Below are 16,925 nucleotides of genomic sequence, written 5' to 3'. Positions count from 1 at the left end.
TTCCTTCTTGACTTCTTCCGATACCACTTCATAACTTTTCTAATGAATTTCCTAAACTCATTCCAGCATTCTAGGTGTTCTTTGTTTATCCCTCTAGCAGTTAGACAGCAGGGCATCAAATACATTGCTACCAATTTAAACTTCATAGTTGTTTTGACTTTCCATTCAGCATCATAAAACTGCTATGCAATCAACTGTGATCACTCTAAAGACAAAACCCACGAAAAATAAACTATTGCGTATGGTTTTCTCTATGCAACTTCAGAACAGTATTGCTTTAAACCAGATAAATTTAATGTATGTCTCATTTAGAATTGGTGACAATAAAATAAACAACATCCTTGCTATTTTGTTTTCTAATCTTAGTGATACAAAGCATAAACTAAAAGGTTTTTATGCAGAAATAGCTGTGTGTTATGGACCTGTGTGGGATTGAATATGTTTCTTGATTTGTCTGTCTCCCTCTACTTGCATGGCTGGGATCTTTTGCCATACTACCACTTGCAAGCAGATCTGAGCACTGGAATTTCCTGGGTATGGTTTTATTATAGTGCAAACTGGCTGTGTCTCTGGAAGATTGGAATGATTCTGTGATAACTGATAAATTTTATCCTAGTGTACATAAGGTTTAAAAAAAGTCTTTCTGTCCTTTAAATGGTTCGTATCAATTGTTCTTAAGGTCACAGTCTATTGAAAAAAAATTTAAACAAAATATTCATCTGACAAGGGCTGCAGTTTATTTCTACCTTATTCTCAGGGTTTTGGATCTTTTTTTCAATTAAGACTGTCTTTATGGTCAGTCATACATTAGCCCTGAAATCACATTATGACATACATATTTGTTTGTTTGTTTGAGCTCAGGGTTGAGACCCAGGGGGCTTTGTAGTTGTTGAATCTCCTGGGCAGTGTACACTGTTGAAATGCCTGGAAACTGACAGGAACATTCTTTGCAGTCATTGTTTTCCTGTGTTATTTGTGTGCAAATTATGGGCTGTATGTCCATTTCTTATTCACACTAGAGGGCTCCTTCACACTTGCTTAGCAATGTGGCAGCACCTACAAGTTAAAACAGTGGAAACATGCTGCAGTGCAAGGCTTTGCCTGCATTTCAGGACATAATAGGGTCCTGCGTCCTCCCTTCACAGAAATTGCTTCTGCATATTGTAACACTGTCACCTCATGAGCAGTGTCAGAATGGCCTGTGATAATTTTCTCTCCTTCTTACCACATTATGTGGGAAGAACAGAAACACTAGAGGACTATTTCTGAACAAAGAGAAGATTTTCTCCCTGTTCACCTTAAAGGTACTCATGAGAATAATAAATGTCATAATCAAGCCAGCTGATAAACTGGAAATCTTACCTTGAATGTTTCCTAAAATTAGGTAAGATTGTTGAAGATTATTGAAAATCATGTGGACTTGTCTTTCTGCCTTTGTGGCAGAAGTGGCTGAGATGATCTAATTTCAGTAGTGAGGACCAGTGTTTTTACAAGTTGAAGAAAATGCTTATGCTAACTGAATGTTGCAGTAGTCTTTCCTGCCAGTACTTGTGTCTTGGACTACAGTAGCTCAGATAATGGAAAAGAACTAGAAAATCAGAAGAAAGATTAACTGTTGGAACAAGGCACCCCCATGTGATAACTACTCTTGACCTTTTTTTTAGACTAGAATTTCCGATAATTTTGGCTTGTAAATACAGCTCTGAAATTTGAAAACTAAGTTGGTAGAGAAGATGTGTAAATCAGGAAGCAAAACACTTCTCAAATATCTGTGTTGTTATCTGTTATGTTCTCTTTTTCACAATATTAATACTTTTCTTAATTGTCTATACAGAAATTTCTTAGTATTAATCAGATTGGGCTTTCTTAATGTCTAATTTAAATGAAGTATTATGGCAGAAAACCCTGAAATTTACTGACAAAGTAGCTGTGTGCTATAGTTCAGTAACCTTTTAATTTTCTAAAATAACTGAATTCTCTTCAGTGTGAGAGGCTGTGTAGTAAACAGCGTCCACTCAAGTAACAATATTGGAAACTGTTCCCAAAACACTGAGTTATGTTGATATTTTAAAACATTGCTACTGTTTTCCGCAGCTTCGGCACTTAAGCTCTACCCTGCTCTTTGTCAGCTTCATGCTTGGGAAATGTCACTGGAGTGACAGCTGGTGGAGTGAAGGCAAAGAGCGGAGAAGAAGCACTGAAAAAGGCAAAGAGTGGAGACAAAGCACTGAAAAAAATGCTTGGAACACATTCCCGTGTTGTAGGGAGAAAGGACGCCAGAAATAAAGAAACCAGTGCATGGCTTTTAATATGCACAACGTGTTCCATCCTATGTAAAAGCCTGTTCAGGGCTGGTTGCATTTAAACGTCCATGCACGATGGGCAGCGTATTTGTCAGGACTCCTTGCCACTCTTCAATAATGCAGCAACAAGGAAGATTATCTTTCTCCTACTCCAGGATGACGTCACTGCACTGATAAGAAGGACTTAGAAAAGGTTTATGTTCTTAGCACTAGATTTAAAGAATATAATGCTCCTTTTAATATAGTAATTTCTAGCTCTCCTAATTTTCAGTGTTGATCTTGCAAGATCATTAGGAAATTCAGAAATCATTTCTCTGGTTTGAGAGGAAAAGAGTGGGGTGATCTAAGGATAAATAAGCTTTCTGCTGTAGAGTTCCTCTACCACTGTATCACATCTGGAAAGTATTCACAAGGTCTTTTCAAAGTGATATGCTGTAAAATTGCTAAAAATGCAGTCTTTAAAAATTCAAAATATTGTTAAGTTTTTAGTGTTGAAGTAGGTAGTAGTTATTGAGTACTTGATTTTTTTCCTAATAGAGCAGACATTTTAAATTTATTATTTCACATTTTAAACTTTCACATTAGACACCATACTGGATCAAGAGAAAGTATCGGTGACAGGACACTTGTTCTTTCCTTATCAGAAGAAAACAGATATTATTGTACCATATCCTGCATCTTGCTCAGATTCATTTTGACTCATTTCCTCAGAGAAATTGCTGAAAACTCTCTAGAGTTCTTCATGGACAATTCATTCATTATTGTCTCATTGCCCTGGCACAATCATATTAAGTTGTATTTAGTGGATGTAGAAGAAGAAAGAAGAAGAGTAGCTCTTCTGGATGGGCTATGTGGCATCTGCTATAGCTCAAACTGGAATCAGTGGGGGGCAGCCCAATTCCTAAAGAACAATTCATCCTGACTTATTGCACAAAGTGCATATAAGTGTTTGAGATTTAAATACTTCTGCAAAACCAAACTAAATATCCTGCAACACTATCATCAATTGATACACAACAGAACACAAAGTTTTGGTAATCATACATATAAACTCTGATTATTTGGCATGGTAGTATTGTCACTAATTGTTGGAGCAGGTAATGACACCTAATCTTCATATTGCCTGACATTTCCTAATATTAATCTTTGCCTTAACACCGTTATAACTTAACCAAACATTGATTGTCTGGGTTTCAGGTTTTATGGATTGTGTGTATTCTATAGGTTCTGGAGATGTTTTGTTCTCTTCTTGTAGAGGAGTTGCAAAGAAAAAGGTGCAACTAAAACCATTGAGTCATTTCTGACAGTAAGATTGGAAGCTATATGGTTTTGCCCCTGTTAAAATGTACCCCTCTTCCCTGAAGTGTTAGCCTGTTTTACTGAATAACCTTTGTGCTTCCATCACGTGAAGGTGGAATTCGGGGAAGAGGCAAAAAGGAATCATGGTTTGGGTTGGAAGGGACCTTAAAGATCATCTTGTTCCAACCCCACTGGAGATTATTTCGGTTCAGATACTTTTCTTGTTATACTCCCCTCATGATAATCTCAAAGAGTTGTCATCTAGCAACTTTCCTGCTGTTTAGAGTGGCTGCTGTCATTTGTTACTGCTGCCATAGGTGAACCTGCTGTCTGATATTGACATTTCCCCATCTGAACATTGACATGAGGTTTCTCTTAAAAACATTTTTTCTTGGAATTTACTGATATTGAAGTTAAACAAGGTGTGGCTGCTTTGTGGTCAGGTGGGTTGGAGTGGGTGTTTCTGTAGAGATGCTTCAGAGTCTGCACTAACCAGGACTGCAAAATCGATATTTATGTACCTGTCCACTGACATGTAATGGCTACTATGCAGGGCAGTCACTGCCCAACCCAGATCTGATTAAGAAAAATGTGACAAGGTTGCATGTGCTGAGCGTTTGTGAGAGAACTGTCCTTGAAACCTGGTTCAAACATGATTCACCCTCAAAGGAGTCAAAGTCCTAGTTCAGGTAAGGTAGCTGCCAAACACAGAACTTTGTTAGCAACTTTTAAAGGCTCCTCTGTCTTAAATTATATTTTCTTCTGATTCATCGTTTTCACCTCTCTCTAGATGAGGTTTTTCTGCCTTTCTTGTAACACCTTTCTGTTACTGCTAATTCTCACCTTCTTCGCTCCTTGATGCAGTTCTGTTGTATAACGAATGCTTTTAAAAGAAGTATATTAGAGTATTGACTCCTTTAAATTCTTGATGGATATCTCAAAGCTCAGACTAAGACCTTTTTTTTCTATTGTTTCTGCATTAAGAATACTGGAAACTTTTGACCAGAGTTTCTATTAAATTTGAAAGAGTAAAACTTTTCTCAACTGACTTTTCCAAGTCAAAAAGTACTTAACAATTCTGAAAAATAATGCCTTCACAGCTCATCAGCACAGTATTGACCCAGAACTGACAGATATCCTAACTACAGGGAAGTCACTGACTTTGGAAAATTAACCTCATGGGAATATTGATAGAAATGAGACTAGGAAAAGAGCATGCAAGGCAAGTGTGCTCTTCTCTGAGGTAGTTCTTTTGATTTATTGGCAGAATGTTGTGGAAAATAAAAGAAATTGCTTACTAGGCTCTACCACTTTATTGAGAGGATGCAAAGGAAGTGTGAAAAGTGGAATGTGTGGGGAATTAGAGTGAGAGCACAGTATTTTGTTGCTGGCAGATGTGTGCTAGGCTTCACCATTTTACTGGGGTGGTATAATTCAGTTGTTATGACACATCCAGGAAGAAAAACAGAAAACACGAGCTGGAGGCTTGGAGAAAATTAAATGATGATGACTCAGAACTTATACCCCAAAGTAAAATGAAGATTGAAACACTACATCAATTTGTTTAGCAGAGAAATCTGATGCAAACGTGAAAAAATGAGCTTCCTTAAAGTTATTCAGGCTTTGCACTGATCTTCAGATGAAGAGGGTAATATTAGAAAGGTAGTGTCAAGGCGAAAGGCAAGGATGATTACAGATAAACTGCAAATTGAGCTTATGTTTTTGCTGTAATTTTATTTTCAAAGTATTTTTTTTGTTCATTGTGCAGTCGGCCCTACATCTGCTTCTGCTGAAAACCAAGGAAAAGTGTTTCATTGCCTAAAAGTGTTATTGTTTGACTTGTTTGGCTGGGAGAATGAGTCTCAAGTAACCTATGAACTCTGTGCCGTATTCCTGCAGTAAGCAGAGGGCCTGCTGGGGTGATCTACTTAACTTGCCATTAAGTTTTATGTAAACTGTTATAACATTGTTTAAAAACAGTTTGCAGGATTCTCTGCAGTAATATGGCATATATTAACTTCTAGACTGAAAGTAGTAGCCAATTTGTATCCCTTATGTAAACAGATCTATTTTTTTGTATTTACTGAACTGTCTTCCTAAGTTTGATAGACTATTACCTATAATTTATCAGCAGTACTGCAATGTGACACTTTGCTTAAAACTTTAACCCTTGCAGTATTTGGGTTATATGTGGATGAGCTTCTAAAAAGTAGTATTTTGTTGGATCTGAATTGCTATCTGAATCAGAGGATTTCAAAAGCAGTTTTAAAAGGTGAATAAACATCATTGCCTCATTTTCACACATGGTGAAAGTAAGGCAAATACAGATAAAATTAGTTGGTTCAAGGTTATGTAAACCAGTTAGTCCCATAGCCAGAAATAGTCCTAGCCCTCCCACCTGCTTACTCTTTATCTGTTGTCTATCTAAAGAAACACTTTGTCTGTCCTCTGAAATACAGAAGATGGGAGGTGGTTTACACCAATTAGGCTTCTCATATTAGAAAGTCTAATTTCTGGACTCTTGGAAAGCACAGAAAGGGACTGCGCTAGTCCTAATTGCATGCTGCTGGGCCCCTACATTTCAACATCTCATAAGTTTTTTCATGGTTGCAAAATTTATAATTAAATGTTCTGTACGTATGAGAAATTGGCTAGCAACAATATCATCTTATGCAGCATATCAACCAAGTGACTGTGGGTTTGATACTGTAAGTAATCTGTGTCCAGAAGTCTTGTGCACTTTAGGTAACATTTATAATTGCCTGGTGCTGAGAGGCACGATGATGGTCTTGTTACTTGTTACCAGAGAAATTCAGGTATTTTTACCTTTGCCAAAGAAGCTGTAATACTGTCTACCCTAGAGGATGATGTTGCATGGAGCACATCATCCCTTATCTTCTGAAAGCATAGCCTCAAAACTCACTGAACACAGGGCAGCCTAAGGGCCACAGTGAGCTTTTATTTCATATTTTTATGCATCGTAAAGACAGTGCTAGTGTTCTCCTTGATGGATTATCAGGAGGGCAAAGGCTACATTACACCACTGCTGCTGACTGTGGTCACAGAAAGGCACAATCAGACTGACATTAGTTCCTCTGGCTTACAGCTCCAACCTGCTGATATTCCAAAAGGACAGATAATAGGTAACACTACCTACTCCACACCACGTGTCACCTGAGGCAAAGGGTGCGTGTCATTCCCTTCACTAGTACCTGGCAATGCTGAGCTCTGTTTATCACCAGCCACTTGGCAACAAGAACTATTCTTGGTTAGGGCTTTGCTGGTGTCCTGCAGAGCAGATACTCTGGAATTTCTGCAGCTCACAAGAACGAGGCAATTTCTGTTGTTCCAGTGAAAGGAGGAATAGGCTAATGATTCTCTGGAAGGGCACGCAGGGTTGAAAAAAAGGAGAGGAGGATTACATTCCCAGTTTCTGTTACAAGTTATTCACCACTGCTTGTAGTTGTTGGGCTGAACCTATATTAAGTTCAGTTGGGTTGATAGCTGCATCATTTACTCAGCAATTCGGGTGTGCTATGGGTTTTTTTTATTGACTGCATATATTTTGGCACATTTTAGTCTGTTTGTAATGTAAAAGCCCAAGCAAGTGTATTGCTGCTGTCCATTAAAATGATCACGATTAGCTCTCTTACTAGACTATAGCATTGTGAGTTAGATTGGTAATGAAACCTGTTCTTACTGTGTCTGTTGTCTGAATCCAAACTTCCAGTGTTAACACTGGCTTAACAAGCTTTACATTTTCTGTTTCCTTTATAAAAAAAAAAAAAATACAAAGAGCTCATATTTCAAAATAAATCTCCTGAACTGTACTTTATTTAACAGCTGACACAGCTGAGATTTTAAGCAGCTGAATGCACATATAATGCATTTTAAGAAGTGACATTGCTATGGTTATGAGTTACACAACAATATGATGTCAGCCCTCTGATTGGTGCCATGGTATTTAGCAATGCCACTTGGACAGGAAAGTTCACACACAGAAGCCTGTCCAACAGTTCTAAGAATTTTATATCTTTTGAAGTATTCAATATATTTCTTTATGTGTTGAAGCACTGGCCTTCCAAAACCCTTGTTTTCATTTTCCAGCAATCTCAGTGAACTTGGGGTCATTGGATTGTTTGCTTTCTCACTGGCTGCACTGAAATCAAGCAGCCATCAGCTAAATTACTATAGCTTGAATGTGTCTAAAAAGAATTCAAAGCAGTCCTTTAAAACAGCATTGTGACTGTGCTTTTAACTTAGCATGAAGATATAATATAAACTTAAGAGGTGGAGGCAGTTCAAAGGAAAGGTGGATTTTTAGTATTGGCTCAAAATAAGAAATGCTGGGACTTTCAGATTTCAGCTGCATGCTTCAGTTTTCTGTGATTGTAGTTGTTTCAGCAAGAAAACAATCTACTTTTGATACAAATTTAGTTTTAGTTTTCCAAGCCATCTCTCCATCTCCTGAGACTATAGGGAAACACCAAAATGAAAACATTCGCAAGATATTATCAATCTATACTGGCATTTTTTCAATGATAACTTATCAATTCCTTTGGAAAAAAAAAAGACAAATTGAGGCCAGTTAAGACAGTCTTGACCAAAAAAATCATATTTATCTGTTTAGGTTACTCAGAACCACCAGTTTTCCAAGTGTTGTGTACAACATAGTGATGCAGAATGGAAAAAGGAGGAAGGAAACCAGGTGACGTACAAAGTGGCTTTTTATTGCAAACAAGGTTTGGTGTGTGAAAAACACTGAATTTTTATGGTGACTGTTGAGAAATGCACTGGTGGTCTCTGCTAAACACTCACATCATAAAATCACTTGAATGCATTTTCATCCAGTTAGTAGTTTCAACTGACTACCCATGTGGATAAGCCTAATTCATGTCACTACGGAGGACAGGAAATTGCTGAAGGTTTAGAAGGCAGGTCTGAGGTGGCACTGTGCCAGGAGGGCCAATGGTATCCTGGAGTGCCTTGGGAAGAGTGTGGCCAGCAGGTGAGGGAGCAGATCCTCCCCCTCTACTCAGCCCTGGGGAGGCACATCTGAAGTGCTGTGTCCAGTTCTGGGCCCCTCAGCACAAGAGAGACAAGGAGCTGCTGGAGAGGGTGCAGTGGAAGGTGACAAAGATGATGCAGGGTCTGGAGCGCCTCTCTTATGAGAGACTGCGGGAGCTGGGTCTGTTTAGTCTAGAGACGACTGAGAGGGGGTCTCATTAATGCTTATAAATACCTCAGAGGTGGGTGCCAAGAGAATGGTGCCAGACTCCTTTTGGTGGTACCCGGTGACAGGATGAGATGCAAAGGCCATGAACTGAAACACCAGAAGTTTCACCTCAACATGAGGAAGAACTTTTTTCCATTGAGGGTGTGAGAGCACTGGAGCAGGTCGTGGAATCTCCCTCTTTGGAGATGTTCCAAACCCACCTGGACTCGTTCCTGTGTCACCTGCTCTAGGTGACCTTGACTTGGCAGGGGGCTTGGACTACATGATTTCCAGAGGTCCCTTCCAACCCTAACAATTCTGTGGTTCTGTGAACTCTGAGAAGTGTTAATGCAACTACAGTACTTGATGAACCTTTAGTGAACAGATTTAGGGGTTTTCTGTACCGCCTTTCGTGGGGTCCTTCATTAGCTGAAAAGGAAATTAATTATTTTATGTTCTCTCTTAATGGTTTCTAACATGTTCATCTAAAATTAGATCTCTTGACCAAGACATTTCAATAATTTAAAACTTTAATTGTTTTTGCACTGAATTCGATTTATCACCAGCCACTTGGCAGCAAACATTGTTCTCGGTCAGAGCTTTGCTGCTGTCCTGCCCAGGAGGTGCTCTGGAATTTCTGCAGCTCACATGAATGAGGCAATTTCTGTCACTCCCATGAAAGTAGAAAGAAGCTAATGATCCCTTGGAAAGGTGTTTAGATTTGAATAAAAACGGAGGAGGATTAAATTGCTTTTGTTTCCAGCTCTTTTGGCAAAAGTGCTTTGTTAGTTCAGGTAGAGAGGGTATATGCTGAAGCTGCTTTTGAGGAAGGGGAACACTTGCAGCTGCATGCTTTGGAGATGGTTTTGTCTTTATCCTTCATTGTTCCCTGTATAAAGGGAAGGTACTACATCACTGTATCACTAGGTTAAATTCATTGACATTTGTATTCTATTTTGAACGTGCGAAGTTCTAGCAGAAATATAAAAATTATTTTGGGAAGTAAAAGTTCTTGCCACCTCCAGTTGGATATGCAATCACTAGGGCAAAAAAACTCACAAATGTGCAGAGGAATAGATGATTTCCTGGGATATTGTAGCGTATAATGTATTTGTCTGAAGGCTGCAATTGAATACTTCTATGACGAGCACTTTAGAGGAGTTTATGAAGAAAATATTAATTCTTATTGTCTGCAGTGTTTGGATCTTGGAAGTCAATAAGGCATGAGACCACCCATTACATAATGAAGACACTGGTTTTTCTCCTTCTCCTAGGAAGTGTGTATTCTGCGTAACTATGGATACAGTTTAGTCATTTAGTGATGGACTGTGTATCACAGCATAAAATTCATTGGCCTGTGACCAAAATTAAGGCTAGTATTCCCTGATTTTAAGGAATTCCTAAAGATACATCTTCAGTCACTGGTTCTTTCATTAAACTCTTCTGTTTGCATTGCAGCATGCTTAAAAGTGGGTTTAATTTACATATTCCTGTATTAGTCACTGTTACACAAATAATACTTTCTAATAAAACATATTCCTTATATTACAATGTATTTTGAATGATTGCAGTAAATGTAGGTGCTGTCAGATCGTCTCATTGCGGGGGAGACAAGGTCTAAGTCACAAGTATGTGAAACTCCTAAATAAGACATCCTAAAGAAGTTTATGAGAATTTAAATTAAACTTTCCTGGTTAGAAGACAAAGAAAATGATAAGATATGCATTGTCTCCAACTTTCTACAGTGATTATAATTTTTCTTATGTTTGATTTTCGTCCAGTATTGTTTGTGGTGCATGTTTAGACTTTGGCGTCTTGCAAGTGAGGTTAGTAGAAAGGTAGCATTTACTGTACTTATTAACCACTGTCTGTTCCAGAATGCCTCTTAGAATATTTATTCAAATTCAGCCATCATTATTTTTAGCTTGCTTGGGAAATTATTAGCTTTCATCTGATGCCTCACATACTTATGCTAGAAATAAGAAGATTTCATACTAAGCGTATTAGTGTGTTTAATGTCAGAGAGGAAGCCAAGTCATTATGCCAATTCTTATTTTGAAGAGCTTTTAATAGTGATAGCTTTTTGACAAGTAGTCAATAAGGTCCATAAGCAAAATTTAGACAAGTAGCTAAGGACCCTGACTTGTATTTCCAAAGATGCTGAGGCAACTAAAAACACAGGCATATGCCTAGAAGGATTAGAAAAACAAAACAAAACAACCTGCTTAGGATCACCTATCATTGATTTTAGCAGAAATTAGATACATGACTGCTTTTGAAAAATCTCTCGAGTGTCCATCTACCTCTTTAATGCCTAAAAACCATTGAAAATCTGACTCATATGCCTTTAGGAGCTTCAAAGGTCCCACTAGGTATTCATGAGACTCCTGCTGATTTTTGAGAATAGAGTAACTCTTTTCATAAGTTAGTTTTCAATCTTTTAGATAGAGCCATCTACTTGCCACAAAATCAAGAATAATTTAGATACTTTAGCAAACAGCTGAAGTATGAACTTCAACAAATTAGAGAGAGGAGCAACCCCCAACTGCACGAAGTTTAGCAAGGGTAAGTGCTGGACTCTGTAGCTGGGGTGGGGCAGCCCTGGTCATGTGTACAGACTGGGGAACAATGGGCTGGAGAGCAGAAAGGGCCCTGGGGGTCCCGGTCAATGGCAAGTTGAACATGAGCCAGCAGTGCCCTGGCAGCCAGGAGGGCCAGGCGTGTCCTGGGGGCATCAGGCACAGCATCACCAGCCGGGCAAGGGAGGGGATTGTCCCCTCTGCTCTGCACTGGGGCAGCCTCACCTTGAGTGCTGGGGGCAGTTTTGGGTGCCACCATATAAAACAGATATTAAGCTGTTAGAGAGTGTCCACAGGAGGCCAGGGGGATGGTGAAGGACCTTGAGGGGAAGCTGTGTGAGGAGCAGCTGAGAGCACTCGGTTTGTTTAGCATGGAGGAGGGGAGACTGAGAGCAGACCTCATACCAGCCTACAACTTGTGAGGGGAAGAGGAGGAGCAGACCCTCATCTCTGTGGTGACAGGACTTGAGGAAACAACATGAAGCTGAGTAAGGGGAGGTTTAGGTTGGATATTAGGGAAAGGTTCTTCACCCAGTGCGTGACTGGGCACTGGAACCCTCTCCCCAGAGAAGTGGTCACAGCACCAAGCCTGACAGAGTTCAAGAAGTATTTGGACAATGCTCTCAGGCACATGGTGTAATTCTTGGAGTGTCCTCTGCAGCATCAGGAGTTGGATTCCATAATCCTAGTGGGTTTGTTCCAGCTCGGCATGGTCTATGATTCTATGAAGAACTTTAAAATTACACTCCAAACCTTTCAGGTTGGTTTGAATATTGTTAAAAATGAGGAGTTTTTTGATGTGCTTGTACCCTTTTCAAATCAGGAACAAATAGTATCTATTGATTGCTCAAAAGAGCCTTTATTTGCTGTATTTATACACAGAAAGAAAAATATCAGAAGTTCAGCTGGTAGTTCTTAGGAAAAACAGGTGACTAGTAAGAAAGCAATGGGAATCCAGTCAAGGGAAAATATTTGTGGTGTAATGATACTTATGGCCAAAAGACCTAGGAAAATCAATGATCGATGTTTTCTTTAGTGACCATAGCACAGAGAACTCATGAAATAGAATTCCTCAGACTAGCTCCCGCTATCCTCAATGAACTGAGCTAAAGCCATTTGAAGTTAACAGATAACCCTGAGTGAGTATCCGTGAACTCATAATTATGGATTATGAAGAAACTCTTGGACAGGGCCAGCCTGGATTAACATTACTGTTTTCTCCTTCTCTGGCATCAGCTTTGTCCCTTCTTTATTATACTACATATCAGATTTTCCTTAACATTTTCTCTTTGCCACATGAAAATGTAGAGATACACCTTAAAAATATTACATCCTAAAATAAAAAATAAACAAGGCACTTCCACCTGTTTCTTAATTCAAATATAATAATTTTGCATTCAAAATCTGTTGCAGGTTATTTGATCCTTCATGGGGCAGGGAAAGCCTTATTTATTAAAAAAGTTTTGTTCTTTTTTCACAGATCTGAATTTCATCTGTTTCATATCAGAGTATTAATTTCTATTTGAAAAGAACAGCAGAGAGTAAGAGTATCACCACTTATGAATTCTGCTCATTTTATTAGTCTTCATCTTAGTGATAACAGGAAATAGTTGTATTTTATTGCATCAAGTCCTACTGCTTTCAAAAACTAAAAGAAAATGAGTAGGAAAGAAAGATTAAGGTAGTTGACTTAATGCCAGTAGAGCTGCAGTTGTAGAATTTCATTCTGTTTTTTGCAAAAATAAAGACAAGGGTGAAATTCTGCAAAATATCTTCCTTTTTTTTTTTTTTTTAAAGAACAGATTTTCTTGACCATTCCACTTTTTAAATGTTTGTATCTTGGAATAGCTATATTAAGTCTACTGTATGTAATTCCTGAAATAGTGGTGGAACTCCTTAAGTGTATGAAAATAATTTTCGTGTCTCATATGAGATCCTTTATGTCTTTTAAATGCAGAAGCAAATATACAACTGCGAAGTGAGAGCCTCTTTTCTGCCCCATTTTCCTCAAGCCAAATCAACTGGGAATAGTACAGTGCACAAGACTAAGAGCACCTTGAAGTAAGCTAAATTATATAAATATTTATTCTTAGAAAATATAAATAATTCTTTCTTGGTTTTAGTGGTGGTTTTTACTCTGCTTCAAAAGAATATAGTTACTGAAAAAGGATTATCAATGTCTGAACTACCTAAAGGACAGTTCCTATTGCCATAGATGGTTTGGAAATTTTAACTGCTGTGATTACTGTTCCCTGCGAAGGGATCACTTTAGAGAAGATCATGAAATACAAATGTCTTTGAAGTGGTTCTGTGCTTTTCTATATGCCTTGGATGAAGAGGGGTACTGAAGTGAGGAAGGTACAGATGCTTTGTGGTGTTGTTTCAACTCACTGAATGGTTTACAGCCTCAGGTGGGATTCTTTCTTAACTCAGATTACTGCTTTTATAGGTGAGCTCATTAGGTCAGCAGTAGCTATTTTTTAAATCTTTCAATTCATAGAATAGTTTGGGTTGAAGGAGACCTTTAAAGACCACCTAATCCAACTCCCTTCAATGAGCAAGAACATCTTCAACTAGATCAGATTCCAACCTGACTTGGAATGTTTTACTGCCTGAGTATCTCAAAAACTGTGCTTGAGTGTCATTCTGTGTCCTTTCTCCATGATGATACCATTATAGAAGGCACAGCACTCTAACAGCGAAAATCCTTCTTTAATGACATCTGATATTTAGCTGTCACTATAGGTTATAAGTATTATTATTGTCTCAATTTCTTAGAAAACTGCTGGGAGATGAATATTCATAGAAATAGAAATGATCTTGTGTGAACAGCAGTGTAAAAAACTGCTTCATTACTTATGCACCTTATTTCGCAGGAATAAAATATGGAGTTTCACTTGTTATGGCATGTAAGCGTATATTCTATCTATTATATCAAGAAAGAAAAGATAAGCTTTTCCCTTGTACTTTTACTGTGTCAAACTGCAGTGCTTTCTCCAACAGGATTCACACTTAGACTAAAGCCTGGGAGTTTTTAAGAGCCAAAGGAGAAGCTTGAACTGGTGTTACCTGCATAAAGTACTTTCTGGGTCTTTGCTTAACTGTATCATACCATAGCAGCTAAAATAAGTTTGGATTTACTTTGATCTAAAATGTGATCTGTATGAGTGCATCCTTACCTCTACATGGAAGTTCATAGTGTGGTTTTAAACAGATTAATTCCACCAAAATTTAGGCTTTTAATGGAGGGTCCTTACTCAACTGACTTAACAAGCATAAGGATACAATTGCCACAGCTTCCTTGCTTAATTTAATGGAGAAGGAAAAGTATGTCCTAGGGAAAATTTATAAATTAATGAGAGCTCTGAAAGTTTTTTAGTATTCTCACTGACTGCAGGATGAGTTTGAGTAGACTCCTAACTCAGAATCCTCATTTAAGTGCCCAAAAGTAGATGGACTGAATCTGAACCAGAATCTCCTTAGTTCAGGTCACACTCTCTTCAGTGTTTATCATTCAGCAAATTCATTCTGTATGTGGATAAATGAAAATGATGTATGTCTAGAAAGGTCTGAATTTAAAAGTCTTTTGTCTGAAAAGACATGAAAGGAACAATACAGTCAGTAACATAAAATACAAATGAGAGCCTCTTGAGTACATCTATCCTTCCTCTATATGAATTGTGGAGGTATAATAACATCAACTGTTCTTCCTATACCTCTATCCTCTCTTGAAAAAAAAAACCAAAAAACCACAACCAAAAAAATATCATAAGTAACACTTTCGTATTACTGAATTGCAAAATATAAGTAGGATTGTAATGCAAATTGTTTCAACTAGTGCCTCTGTTTTCATTCAGCACCCATTAATTTAGAGTAAAATGCCAAAACAATTAGAAAAAAACACAGAAGTGTTCTAAAAGCAAATATATATGGGATTTTTGCATTTAATCTTAGCTATATATTTCAGAAATAAACATGGCTTTTATTCAGGACATGTATTTGCCTATAATACATTTGATTAAACTAGGAAAATTAGACATACTATCAGTAGCTTGGTCCCAAATTACACAAGAAGAAATTAGATACATTTTCAGTAGCTTGCTCTCAAATTTCTACAGTCTATGAGTCACCAGATTCTTCCTGCCAAACTAAATATGTCTGTGAAAGGCTGGAAACTTTAATGGAAAGAAACATAAAACTTGGAATATGTAGGAAAAAATAAGTTTTTTTCATGGAAGACCTGTTGACTAGTAATTCAGGAATTTAGGGGATGTAGAAACAAATTGTTACAACAATATTATTATTTGTTCACAGAAGTTTCAAGGTAAGAAACATATTCAAGTTAAACCTGCTATGTTAACCTAAAATAGATAGACTCATTAGCTTTCATGTAATCTGAAGTAATCAATGAAGACTTACAATAAGAAGCTGTAAGACTTTCATGATAAGAGTAGAAGCTCATATCCAGTAATTTTGATGGGGCTGAGTTAAAAGAAACCTTCAGGATAGTTAATGCAAGTCTGAAAAAAGTATCCCTCTTGTAAATTGGACTTATTATACATGGTCTGGAACAGCCATCAAACATAATTAGGAACGTACTAATTTTTTCATATCCACAAGCAGAATGACATCTTCCCTACGATATTCCCCACACCACTTAGCCTTTTTATACCTTTGCATAAACCATACAGTTTAAAACTTTCTTTAGAATACAGACTTGTGAAATACAGAGTTTCTGTGCATAATTTAAGATTTTATCCATTGCCTTAGAAGGATATGGCTGTTAATGAACCTTCTTTTGAAGTCAAACCAATTTTCAGTAGTATTTGTTTTACTTAGAATCTGCTGTTTATAGGATTTGGGGGTATTAAGTGTTTACTTTTTTGGAGATAGAAATAGTATTCCTAGAATATTTATTTTCAGAAAGAAAACACTTCACTGAGCTGGTTTGAATCAGAACGGTCTGAGCCAGCCCCTTCCTTTTTCTGCATACTCAGCCTTGTGCAAATTTCTACCCAACACACAAAGAAACAAACAATATAAACAAATAGCTCTGTTTAAAGACCATCGTTTAATTTCAGGTTTGTGTGAGTCATAATTTCCCAAAGGAAGTGCTTTAATAGGACACTCTTTCCCTACTTCCATACTTTTATGGGCACATAAGGAAGCAGAAGGGCCTGCTGTCTGGATGCATCCTCTTACTCTAGAAGAGTTATATTACATAAATGGAAGACTGGGATCACAGCTGAATTTCAAAATAAGATGGGAAATATTTAAATATACTCTCAGGGGGAAAAAAAGGGCCCTAGAAAGTGTCTTTGATAAAAGGAAGCTATTCCAGTTTTCGCTAGTGAAGGATTTAACATGGGGTAAACAAATGCATTCTGCTCTGCCTTGTAAGACTAACAAGACTGAAAACATAAAATATCTCTGCATATGGGATTCAATCAGAAAACAGAGCAAGTATCTCAGACTTGAGTTGGAGTTTGTAGGAATTTAAGTAACTTTCCACAAGCTGGAGTCATCCAC

General features: G+C 37.7%; 1 protein-coding gene across 1 annotated transcript in view; it reads right to left on the bottom strand.

The window, feature by feature from the left end:
- The window catches only part of IGF1 (insulin like growth factor 1), a 51,676-nt gene that overhangs the window by 23,698 nt on the left and 11,053 nt on the right, over positions 1 to 16,925 (bottom strand). The window lies entirely within an intron of this gene.

The sequence above is a fragment of the Corvus cornix genome, chromosome 1A (genome assembly GCF_000738735.6).
Source record: "Corvus cornix cornix isolate S_Up_H32 chromosome 1A, ASM73873v5, whole genome shotgun sequence".
NCBI lineage: Eukaryota > Metazoa > Chordata > Aves > Passeriformes > Corvidae > Corvus > Corvus cornix.
This window is presented reverse-complemented; position numbering and strand designations above follow the sequence as displayed.